The sequence below is a fragment of the Convolutriloba macropyga genome, chromosome 15 (genome assembly GCF_964194025.1).
Source record: "Convolutriloba macropyga chromosome 15, txConMacr16.3, whole genome shotgun sequence".
In the NCBI taxonomy this organism is placed as follows: domain Eukaryota; kingdom Metazoa; phylum Xenacoelomorpha; order Acoela; family Convolutidae; genus Convolutriloba; species Convolutriloba macropyga.
In genome coordinates this window covers 2,103,517-2,116,350 of record NC_134482.1, presented here as the reverse complement: position 1 = coordinate 2,116,350, position 12,834 = coordinate 2,103,517, and the positions used below count along the sequence as shown (strand labels likewise).

The window sequence follows — 12,834 nt, the reverse complement described above, 5'->3', positions numbered from 1 at the left end:
TTTGGAGCTATTTTTCATTGCCTCATCAGAAGCATCAAAAGGTAAAAATATATACTAATTATACTGATTATTTTGATGAAAAAAGTAGCTGATATTAGCCAATGAATAATTTACCGCTCTTTGTCAACACATATCAGATAATAACTAAATTGTTGCAATTGTTTTTATATATTTGCATGCGTGTTTTGTATTCTTTTATGTTTTCATAGCATTCATTGTTAAGCTGCGCTTCAAAAATTGCACCAGTAAATTTGAAATGAACTGATTTTTTTTTTAAATTTAACACTAAAAACGAAGTGTTTTGACCTCTGTTTAGAGTTTGGCATCACCACTAACTATTATTGAAATATATATCATGTGTGCTTTTAATAATGTTCCACTCTTCACACTTTTGATATAAAATCAGAATTTGCTGCGCTTCATAAACTTTTTATCTTTTTGATTCTACATACGCTTTGCCAATTAAACAATAAACAGAACTTGCATAAAATTGCTTGAAGCTCACTTTTGGTAATTTTAACTCGGCTTCATCTTTGAAAATTGTACCGCCTTTATTAACTACGCACCAGGATTGTTCGTCAAGTTTTTTTATATTTTTAATTTTATATGCTTCAAGTACCTGCCCAATCTCTTCGTAAATTGTGTTTCAAGTTGTTGCATCAAAATAATTTGTTTTCTATCAATTTTTTTAGACATTTGAACTTCCCGGAGGTTGGTGGCAGAACAAATCAGCGTTGAATTAGTCCAGAGACATTCTGTTTTTTTAGGATGGCCAGTATTTTTTTCATGTCACAATTTACAATAGCCTGTCTGATTTTCGAGTAAAATTTACTTCATGAAAAGTAATATGTTCAACTTAACTCCCGCCAACAAAGTTTGCTTTATATGCGATGCGAGCTTCCTAGTGGGTACTTGTAACATTTAATTGCGTAGCAAGTTGTAATCATTAAACTAAATGGGATTTGTGTTAATTGCCTACAAACTAGCTAGTTTAAATAGTGTATATGCTACTATAGTAATTACCAGTTATAAGCTACGAAAGAATGACGTTGTTCTGCTCCGATTTCATTTTGGGGTGAGATTAATTTTCAGACTATACAGGAAAACCTAAGCCTGGGCGAACTCAATGACCTCAATATAATCATAATTAAGGAAAACTGCACATAAAGGAATATAAAATTTTCTTGAAACCACCTTCTTTTTTCAGACACAGGTAAAAAAGATTACAAACTGTTGAAGCTGTGTCCACTAAGCATATTAAGCAAACTCAGGGTCACACTAAACAGAAAAGCAAAAGTAGCATAAAGATCAAAAATTAAAGCTGTTATTCTAATAAAACTCAATTGATTTGTCTTAACATTTACGTAGTTAGTTCTCTGTACGTCAAAAAGCGTGGTTGAATTTAATCACAAAGTGTACATGAAACTTGAACACCCCACTATCAATAAATAAATATAGCTCTCCATGAAATTCTTGAGATTATGAACATTTTTATGAAGTTGTTCTCCCATTTTCAGCAATTAACGATAATAGCAAACTGAAATCACTTTATATTTACTTACCAAGAACATATCAGAATTCGCTTTTAGTTTTTCTCTGATTATCTTCTGTTTTTCGTCTTTGGAGCTTTATTTTGTAATGAATCAAAATTTTGTAGCTTCGTAAGTTGCTTTTCTAATAAAAAAATTTGTAGCAACACTTATTGTAAACCAACAGGAGAAATTTAGCAAACTTCAGCATTGAGATTGTACCTTAGGCTTCAATTGATGCAGTGGATTCCTCAAAACAATTTTCTCTAAAATTAGCCGTCATTACATTATCGAAATAAAGAAAACAAAAAAGAAAGTTTTCAAAACAGAATAGAGAAACTGGCTTTCTTGATAATTCTATGAACCCATGAATCTTTTTGTGGTCACCAAAACCAATTTTTCTCAAAGAATTCTTCCTATAGCCTTCCCGGGTTGAGATCGTGGTAGTATGAACCAGACGCTCCAGACGCAAGCACCCATGACTCGACAGTCCGGACAATAATTGGAGTATGAATCGAAATTCCGGGAAATTGTGCGAAATTGTGCGAAATAATGCGAAGAATCAGAAATTCTTCGACAGTGATTCGACAAACCAGACAGTGCAAAACTGTGCGACTGTGAGACAATAGACCAGACAATAACAGAATTATTTCTGTTGTCTACCCGCGTTGAGAAATACCGACAAAAATGACGTACGTGCGTCGGTTTCTGTCGGTTTTCGTCGGTTTAATCGGTTTTGCTTGTGAGAAGCGTCGATTTTCGCGTTGTAGGAAGACCGGGTCAATTTTCCGAAATACCAGATTTGTGATTCGAATTACCGGGTCATTAACTTCTTCCGGGACCGTGTATTTAACGACCCGGAATGGCACCCCCCCCCCCCAGAACTGGGACTGAGCGTAATAATTCTGTGTCAACAAAATTTTTTTAATAAAGCTTGCTTCAACGTAATGCACCTTTCACAGTTTATAAAATCAAAATATGTCGCGCTTTATAAATTCTATCACTCTTTGTTTTCCCCTAACTTTACTTCCAAATGTTTTGCCAAAATAACCTACATAAATTTGCCTCAATTATAATTTTTTAATCAAAATCGGGCTTCAAAATTTTTATTTTTGCATTAGAATTTTGCAACATCAATGATCTTGTTTTTAAATTGTGCCTTGAGTCATTGTGGTAATTCTTCCTAAGTAGTGTATCAGAACTTTTTTTTTATCTGAAACATGTAAATAAAACTAACCACTTGGTTAATGTTACATGTTAGAGATTTATTGATTAAACATTTTTATTTTCTAAATCATAACAAAATAAGGTTCCGTTTTCTTAAAATAATTTAATAAAAAAAATGTTTTAATCCTGCAACGCTTCTGTCTATTGGAACTCTTTCGTGTCGTTTAAGCACTTCCGCTGTTAATTTTTGTATAAATTTGGTCTTCGACGTTTTTTTTCTGATTTTAAATGGAAGTGTGTTCCATTTTCGAATGAAGTTACAAAAAACAAAAATCGAACCATTGCTCCATTTTGACTTATTTTTGTTCTAAGAAAAGGTTATGGGTTCGTTTGTTTGCAATAATTGGCTCGTTTTCTAAAAATCTGAAATGTTTATTACAGCGATTTCTTGTTTGTTGGAGAATATTGAAAGACCTGTATAATGACACAAGTGTTATTTGGAGTTCTGCCGGGAGAATTTTAGTCTCCAGAAGTAGATCTCTGGCAGTACCGTATATGGATTTCATAAAGCAAACTTTTATGCCCCTGTTATCTGTTTGTTGATTCTGTCAATAGAGTAAGATGGTAAACTTTGAAAAAAATCGCACAAAAATCTAATTGAGACAAAAACTAGTGATTTAAAAAGATTTATTCTTGTTGTTAACGGTATCTGGTAACACACCAAATATAATGATCTGATTGCTGAATCCATTTTAATGATAACCTTATTTAGTTGATTTTGGCATGTCAGTTCCCTATCAATTATTACACCTAAGTATCTACATTTTTCAGATGCTTGCAATCGGTGTCCATTGAAATCGACAGTTTCAATGATGGGCAATTTTGCGTTTCTGAACACAATTAACTCCAGTTTTTCCTGATTCAATGTTAACCTGTTTTGTTTCATATTGATCTGTCTTGCTTAATGTATCCTCAGCTATTAGCCGCAACTTTGCTTCATTCTTTGCATGACATAGATTTGGTGTATCCTCGGCAAATTTTAATACCTCACAATTCATTGGTACAGCTTCACTGAAGTCGTTGACATGAAGTAGAAAAATTAAAGGCCCTAAGACAGTTCCCTGAGGAACACCGTGATTTATGACAACCCAATCTGTTGAATAAGAGTTTAATAAGCTTCTTGCATTCTCGCCAATTCCATACCTTTATATTTTGATCATAAAAACATCTATAGATATTGAGTTTAAAGCCTTTGCTAAATCTGAAAAAATTGTGACAACAAATTCGTTTTCGTCAACGCATTGGTTTATTTTTTCAGTTAATGAAATGATGGTATCGAGACAGGACTTTTGCTTTTGAAATCCGAATTGATTCTTGTTAATCAGACCATTAAGAGTTAGGTGGTGAGTTAGTTGTTCAAGTAGTAATCGCTCAAAAATTTGCTAGAGTTGGTGTGACTGATATGGGTCAATATTTTGTATCGTAAATAATTTCTCAATAATGGCAAATACTGGATAATGTAAGTTTTCTTAGATAATGGAATCACTTCTCAAACAAACACTTTCCAATTGATAAAGATAAAAACTGTGGAAGACTTGGTTGGAGTTATTATATTCGCATGAATGAACCGCTAAACATAAGATGTCAAGCAATTGCTGTCGAGTTCAAACTCTATTAATAATTTTTTTTCTTTTGTTTATAAAAATGGCAGCAGGGTAGTTAACCAAGAGCGAAACATAAGCTTGGTGCGTAACGCAAGGTATCTAAATGAGATAATTAATATTGTTGGACTTAGCGTTTATTTTTGTGCTGCAGGTTTTTAGAACAGTCCAATTTTTTTGTAGAGAACTAAGAGGAAAAAAAAACTAGTTGTAGAATTCAACTCAGAGAATTCGTAGAGATATAAGTTATTAGCTTGAGTTCGTTTTGCAATTGGTGAGGTGGGTTATCTCCTATTTGGTTGAAACAAGCCAGCAAACACTTTTCTTTTTAGTCTAACCAGATTTACGGCTTTGGTATTGCAGATTGGCAAAGAGAAATAAGATTAAAAAGACTCAGTTACAGCATGCTTTCTACAAATATGTTTTCCTGAGAAACAAATAAAATTTGAATTATTCATCCGGACACTTTCATTGAAACATAGATACAATGGTTGTAGCTTACGCTAATTCCAATCCCATTTTTGCAACATGGATTTAAACAGAAGTTTTTGTGTCATAAATTTTTCTTTCAATTGCCCTATCTTTGAAAGCTGTTAATGCTTATATTCCCCTGTTGACCTTTCTTGGCGACCTTATTCAAGATCCATAGATAGTTCCATACTGTTATAGCTGAGTTTAGCATATTAGAATTGTAATAGTGTTGCGAATACGATATCTTAGAATTATAAGGGAATTGCGGAGCGAATCCGTAATTACACGGAAATTGTTAATTTTACTTAGTGGAATCGCAGTGCAAATCCAAACTAGAATTTGTCTCTGTAAATGAAAAGCGTTTACAACGGTAACTTGAATTCAGAATGTTAATCGAGATTATGATTTCTTATAATAAAATACGCTGAACAAAATATGAAATAATTTAGTAGACTAGCGGGAACATATTCATACGTGAATAATAAAAAGTCATTATAACCTTAGTTGTAATATGCATGATATGAATAATAAAATAGAGGGAAACTTAGAAATTAGTACACATAAGGATTTAGGGATTTCGATATATATATATATATATATATATATATATATATATATATATATATATATACATATATATATATATTCATATGTATCACATTTCCCCCATGACAAGAAAAATGTTTAATGTGTTCACAATTTTAAAATCAAAACAAGGAAGTGGATAAATTGGATGAACACAACGGAAACTTTTACTGGAAAGATGTCACGAATGTTAATTTTAAAGAACGAAGAGAACTTGAAGGGCAATTGTAAGACATGGAATAAGAAAACCCCATTAAATGCTGGATTCGCAGAGCGAATACTTTATGGAATTATGAGTACGTAAATGAATCAAATTTGAGTGAATAAATTAAAGGCACATACACAAGAAAATGGATTCGCAGGGCGATTACATTTATGAATTGTGAAATCATAATACCTGATCCGGGAATGAGGTGGTGAAGTTTGCCCTATCTGAATATCGGGTCTGGGTGGGGATGGGATTTGTGACTGTTCAGCATACTGAATTAGTGCTACTACTGAATTTGCAGTCGTTGAACTTCTCTTCTCCATTTTCGTTTTTCGCTTCTTTGGTTTTGCCGAGCTAGTTGAGGCCAAAGTACTGGCTGGGGAGATGTCCGCGTCTCTGAAACCGTAAAATAGAGGTCGTTTTCGTGTGCGACCTGCATTTTGTTCTTGGTGATTGGAAGGCACAGACGATTCCTGCCGCTCTTTTGATATAGGCATTGGCTGAACGGGTACTATCAAAATTAATGGTTGCTCAGAAGCCGTTGCATTATCATTTGGTTCGTCTAAGGAAGCAGTGTTGCGACGACGTTTAGGTTGAGGCTTTGCAGGTTTGCGGACTGTCAGGGCACGTGAAACATTTGAGTTGACCGAAGAGACGACAAAAGTGGTATCGCGATGACAGTGACGAATTTTGATCTATCCCCTTTTTTCTTTCTTCAAATCGTTGCTATGTTTTCCGATCTTCGTTTCCGTAGTTTGTTCGTATGGTGCAGGACGCCGTTGGGCATACGTCCACAAATTTGTTGATCTTTCGGCTGTGGTAGCGAACTTTGCTATGTCACTATCACGAACTTTCACCGGCGATCGCCCTGGTTCATTAATAATTGTTGTTGTAGGGGGAGGATTTTTTCACAAAAGATCCATGTTGTAAAACTTCATGTAAGCCAGCGAGTTGGCGTTTCGCTCTCTTTTTGTTAGGGAGTTTTCGAGCCAGTTTGATTTTGGGTGATTTTTTTGTTCGGGGAATGGGGTCCTTGAGTTTCAGATGAATGATGAACCGCGATTCCTTGTTGTCTGAATCGCGATAGCGCCGGCCTGCGTCCTGCTGTGCCCTACACATGGTTTTTTCGATGTCCAGATCACTTCTTTTGGGGCTGACCATCCGGCTTTCTCCAAGAAATCATCTGCAGGAACTGTATTGGCATCTAAATAGTGATTAATGATTTTTTCACAAGTTAAATTTAAACTTGATGGAGTAGTGCTAATATTCCGTAAAGGAGTATTTGCAGAACTACCGAAGTGAGCTTCAAACGGTGTTATCTTTGTAGTTTTCTGTTTTGTTGAACGTAAAGCTGAGACTAATAGTTTAATTACTTGGGACGTTGAGAATGCATCTTTATTTTCAGCTTTCATACAAGATAAACGGTGTTTTATTGTTTGAATCATTCGCTCCACTAATCCAATAGCTCTATGACCGCCGACCGGGGCATCGATAATGTTAATATTATTTTCATTACAGTAATTTGTAACTTGTTCACCTACTAGACAAGTTGCTTGACCTACACGTATTGTTTGTGGAATTCTGTTAGTATATGTATAGTCTCGAAGAAATTTTACTACATCTGCCCCATTAGCCTTTTCAAAAATTTTAACTGTCGGACACTTTGAATAACGGTCGATACATGTTAGGAAATAGATATCTTTATCTTGGTCGTTTATTATCAGACTCCGAAAGTCAATTTGAATTTCTTCATTAGGTTCTTGGCAAGCCTTATGTGGTTGCCATTTAGATTTTGGTACAATAGGTTTGAGATTCTTACTAATATCTGTACACGGGACACAATCAGAGGTTTTGGCCATGGTTTCCCTGTGCATGTATGGCCACCATGCATATTGGGAAAAAGAAATCATTCCCCAACTACCGGGGTGTGTCATTTGTATTGATTCCAATACAGCCTCCTTGATTGAATAAGGTATGGCGACGCGTTGGTCGACACACAAGCAGCCAGACTTTACGTGGAGATCTTTCCAGAATGAGTGGAAATATGAGCTAACCTCCTTGCATCGAGCCTCGTCGTCTTGAATGGCGCAATCTCTAATTTCCTTCAACACCGCATCCTCGCTGGTGAGAACTGCGAGGAAGGACTTTGTGAACAGGTGATTGAGATTGTTCTCAAAAATCTCCTCCAGAGAAAGTTCAATGTCACAATTTTCGGGTGACGATGAGGCCTGAGTGTTGTTGTTGCTGGTACTTGTAGTCACTATAGGGGTTGACGGGGTACGGAACGTCACTCGGGGAGTTTGCGGAGAAGCTGTGGGACTGTTTTGTGATGACTCGTTTGTAGGCATTGTTATATGATGCACTTTTTGTTCTGGATTCGCGGTGAAATTACAATTGAAATTTGGCGAGTGGATTTGCGATGCGAGTGCAGTATTAGTTATAATCAAGTGATTTGCGTGGCAATTAAAGTCAGAAATGAATTTTGAATTGTAATTGTTTACTTTTGCTCTAGTATTGAATGAATTATTTGAGGCATTTGAATTATGCGTGCTACTTTTAGCAAGTTTGGAAGAATGGACGCGCGTCTTGTTTACTTTTAATTTGTATTTGCTGGCAGTGTGCCGCTTATGGGAAGGAATTTGATTTGAGTGACGGAAGAAAGATGTAATCGCGCCGCGAATGCGGGAAATTGTTGCTACCATGAATTCCTCAACATTTTGAGTGATGCGTTTTTGCTTTTTGATTCGTTTGGCGCGAAATGTAAGCAACTAAACCCATTCTAGTGCCGGGAATGTGTTCTATATTAAAATCGAAAGGTAACAAACGATCAATCTATCGTGTTAATCGGCTATTGTAAAATTTATTTGAACGAAGAGACTTTGAAACTGAAAGGAGTGCTCTATGATCTGTCAGGACTGTAAAATTTTTTCCAAAAAGATAATATTTAAAAAATGCGATGGCCCAAACCACACCAAGCAATTCGAGTTCATTTATACTGTAACGTTCTTCATTATTATTAAGAAAGCGAGAAGCAAAAGCCACCGTTTTCCACCCTTCAAATCCAATTGCTCAAGCGCAGCGCCTCAGCCTTGGCGAGATGCGTTGCATTTGATTCGCGTTTCCAGTGTTGGGTTAAAATGAGTGTTTTCTGTAGCATTTGCGATTACGGTTTCAATATACTCGAAGTGTTTTTGGTGATTATCAGTCCAAATAAATTTTTCACTTTTCTTTAGTAAGGGCCGGAGAGGGTGACATATTTTTAGCAAGGTTGGGAATGAATATGCCCAAATGAGTTGGCTATATGCATATTTTAAGTCAATCGTCGAAAAATAAACATTATCACCATGATTAGAATCGTTAATATGTTGTGAAATAGAATCGATAAGGCTACCTATGTTTAGCAATTGATACCTATTTTTATGAATTGCTTTGTTCAGAACATTGGAATCGAGGGCTAGCTTTACTGATTTGTCCATCATAACCTTGATTACAATTGGAGAAATAAATTCTTATCAGAGCATTCCTGTAATTTTTCGATGTGTCCTTGTTCTGAAAGTTTTTTCAATTCATCAGATACTTTGTCTAATAAATTTATAGGGACACGACAACCTTTTTGGTGTGATGAGTATAATTTCTATGAAATTTCGAACGAACTGTATGTACTTCAGACTTACCGATTCTGAAGATTAGGTCAGGAAAATTGGTTGCAATTTGTTTTTTGATTGGACAGTATTCTTAATCTATCTGATTAACTGTCTTTTGATTATTAGATTGTTGAATGGAAAGTCCGAGAGCAGGAAATAAATCTCTACCCAATAGAGAACGGTAATCATCTGTCACTACTTGAATTTCTATTGGATTCGCGTACCAATTGTGGCTTTGAATTGACGTTTGGAGGATGTCTAGCGTTTGAATGGGCTCGTTAGAGAAAGGTTTTAATTGTTTGGGATTCGCTTCGCGTATCCAATCCAAATTTGGGTCTTGGGAAATGATTGAATCTGCCAGTGACTCGTTTATCATTGTACATACGCTACCCGAATCCACCAGAACATTTGTTGCTGTGTTCCCGAACACTAAAGGGAGATTGACTGCTTCTAAAGAAGTTGTAAAATCTGCCGAAGATACCGAAGCTACACAATTATCTTCATCCGATGAGTAGTTTGGTTCCAAATCGGGATCAAAATCAGCCAAATTTTGGTTAACATCCTCAGTGTGATCATCTTTTTCAACATTATTAACCCGTGGCTTAGGCTTTGGGTAGGAGTTGGAATCTTTAGGTTTTCGACAAACCTTTGCGAAGTAGTTTTCAATACCACAGTTATTGCATTTCTTTCCACGTGCAGGGCATCTATTGCGGTGTTCTGGGGTCCAACTCATTCCACAGAAGTGACAAGTTGTGGGATTTTTTTCCGTGCAGTGGTATTCATAGTGGAAAAAGGAGTAGCATTCGCGATGCGCATCCGCTGTACTTGATTAACAGTTGAATGGAGTTCAGTTTTGCTTGCGTTCATTTTTAAGTTGATTGAGGGTACACATTTCAATGTTGATTGTTTTTGCTAAGGCCTTATCAGGTTCCACCGTTTCTTTGAGAAGTTCTTTTTGGATGTCTTCATTTTGCATGTTTTGCGATGAAAAACGTCTCTGATAATTGTATCCCCCTTATCTCCCAGATCACAATTCTTGGAGAGTTCTTTGAGGTGACCGTAGAATTTCTCAATTGGTTCCCCTTTTTGCTGTTTTTGTGTAAGAAAGAGATATCGGTCGAAAGTTATATTATGGATTCGATTAAAAGTTTTATTCAGAACATCCCAGAGATTTCGTCTTGGTTAACAGTCGAGTTTTTAGAATTGAATACTCGTCGCCCTTCCGTTCCCAAACTTAAGTACATCAATGAAGATGCTTTTCGATCACAAAGTTGCCACGGTTTATCTCCGCATAGAATGCCTACCGCCGCAATACGTTGACAATGATTTTTCCACGCCGTCTTTGCTTGTTCAGTGCGTCGATCTCGTTCGGATTGTGCTGTAAGATTTTTGACTGCAACTTAATATGCCTGTTCAGGGGGCAGAATGACATGCTCTGGGGGGTCGGCCAAGAGAAAATCCACTACAATTCCTTCGCGTGCAAGAATTGCGAGTTTGAGTTGCGTCCTCCAGTATTCCCATCGAAGTGGGGGCTCTAGAGTTGCCTTTTCCCAAAAAGGTTGAACTCCGAGTGGAGATTTGCCGCTGTCCTTATTGCGGACTGCGCCCTGTTATAGCTGAGTTTTGCAATTAGAATTGTAATAGTGTTGCGAATACGATATCTTAGAATTATAAGGGAATTGCGGAGCGAATCCGTAATTACATGGAATTTGTGAATTTTACTTAGTGGAATCGCAGTGCGAATCCAAACTAGAATTTGTCTCTGTAAATGAAGAGCGTTTACAACGGTAAATTGAATTCAGAATGTTAATCGAGATTATGATTTCTTATAATAAAATACGGTGAACAAAATATGAAATAATTTAGTAGACTAGCGGGAACATATTCATACGTGAATAATAAAAAGTCATTATAACCTTAGTTGTAATATGCATGATATGAATAATAAAATAGAGGGTAACTTATAAATTAGTACACATAAGGATTTAGGGATTTCGATATATATATATATATATATATATATATATATATATATATATATATATATATATATATGTATATATATATATATATATATATATATATATATATATATATATATATATATATATATATTCATATGTATCACACATACACATCATAAAAATTTTCGTTGCCTGATCTCACCATGGTTGCCAAGTTTTCAATACATTTTTTTGAGTTTCAGGGATTCCGTGGAGAGGTTTGTATACACGTACAGAGTACACAGGGTGCATCACAAAGAGAACCTTTTTGGTCTCTATGGCTCTTGTATGGCTTCTTATATGTTACTCTTCGACTTATATAACAATCTGTAAGTGGCTTACTTCAAAAAAATCAAGAATTCAAAAATTCTTGGCAACCCTATCCAGGACCATAAAGTTTCATGTTTACTGTAAAATTAATGGAGGTGCATGTTCTTGTATATGGTTGCCATAATTTATTTAGGGTCATCAACGGTTTTTCGAAGCAGGCGAAAAAATTTAAGAACTTTTAGAATTGAGCTGAATTTATTAAGCACATTAGGCAAGCGTGCTAAAGGGCAAACAATGACTGCAATAAAGCAAAACTTAAGGCTCTCATTCTAATGAAAACCATCATTTTGGTAACGATTGGTTTAAATTTTTTTTTATTGCATACTACTGTTAGTACTCAACTATCATACTTAACGTCAAACGCAAATTATATCTCAAACATAAATTAACCACAACTTAATCAATATTGATAAATATGAAACTACCCAAAATATGAAAATTAGCTATATAGTTTGTTTTCCTCATTTTGGCTGCTAAGGATATGTCAAACTATTTTTCTGACAGCCTAAAGCAATTAGAGCTCAAAGAGGTTAACTCGAGTTGCCGAAGACTTTTCTAGACTTCTCTTGAATTGCCGAACAAAGTTGTAGATTAATTAAACCCCAATTTTGTTGCTTGATTTCTGAGAGAAAAAGTGAAAAAGAGCCACAGAATCGATTAAATTTGAAATATAGCGTGATATCAAAAGTGAAATCTTGAACGCAGGGACGCATGAAAAAGTATGAGATAATAACTTGCTTGATCAACTTTCAAAATTGGTGATCAAGCCTAACTTTTTAGAATGGTTTTTATTAAGAATGAATTTGAGGGCAATCAATTAGAGTATATTGGGTTGCGCTGAAATCACTTTGGATGTACATACAGAGACAAAATACGAATTGTTTGTTTGTTTTTCCCTATTTATCATCTGTTGCACGCAACTCGAGTTTTGTTTTATAATGAATTAGAATGCAACCGCCCCCCGTATTTTTGGTTGCAATTAGAAATATATGACGTGAAGATCCAAAATAAGTTGTTCTTCACCTTTAAAAACTCCATTGTTTTAAAGAAAACTTAGACTTAGGAAGAATTTCTGGAACTGTTAAGTTGTCACGAATAATACCAATAATCAGCTTCCCTGTCTGTTTTTCCCGCTAGCGCTTTTTCCAGATAGGTGCAAAAAAAACCGTGCAAGTTGAATAGTGCATTAATAAATTGATGAGGTCCCCATAGTAAAAGAAATAAACTCAACTAAAG

The 12,834-nt window shown here is 35.5% G+C and overlaps 1 protein-coding gene across 1 annotated transcript in view; it reads right to left on the bottom strand.

The window, feature by feature from the left end:
* Positions 1 to 12,834, bottom strand: part of LOC142354692 (uncharacterized) — a 361,988-nt gene that overhangs the window by 308,908 nt on the left and 40,246 nt on the right. The window lies entirely within an intron of this gene.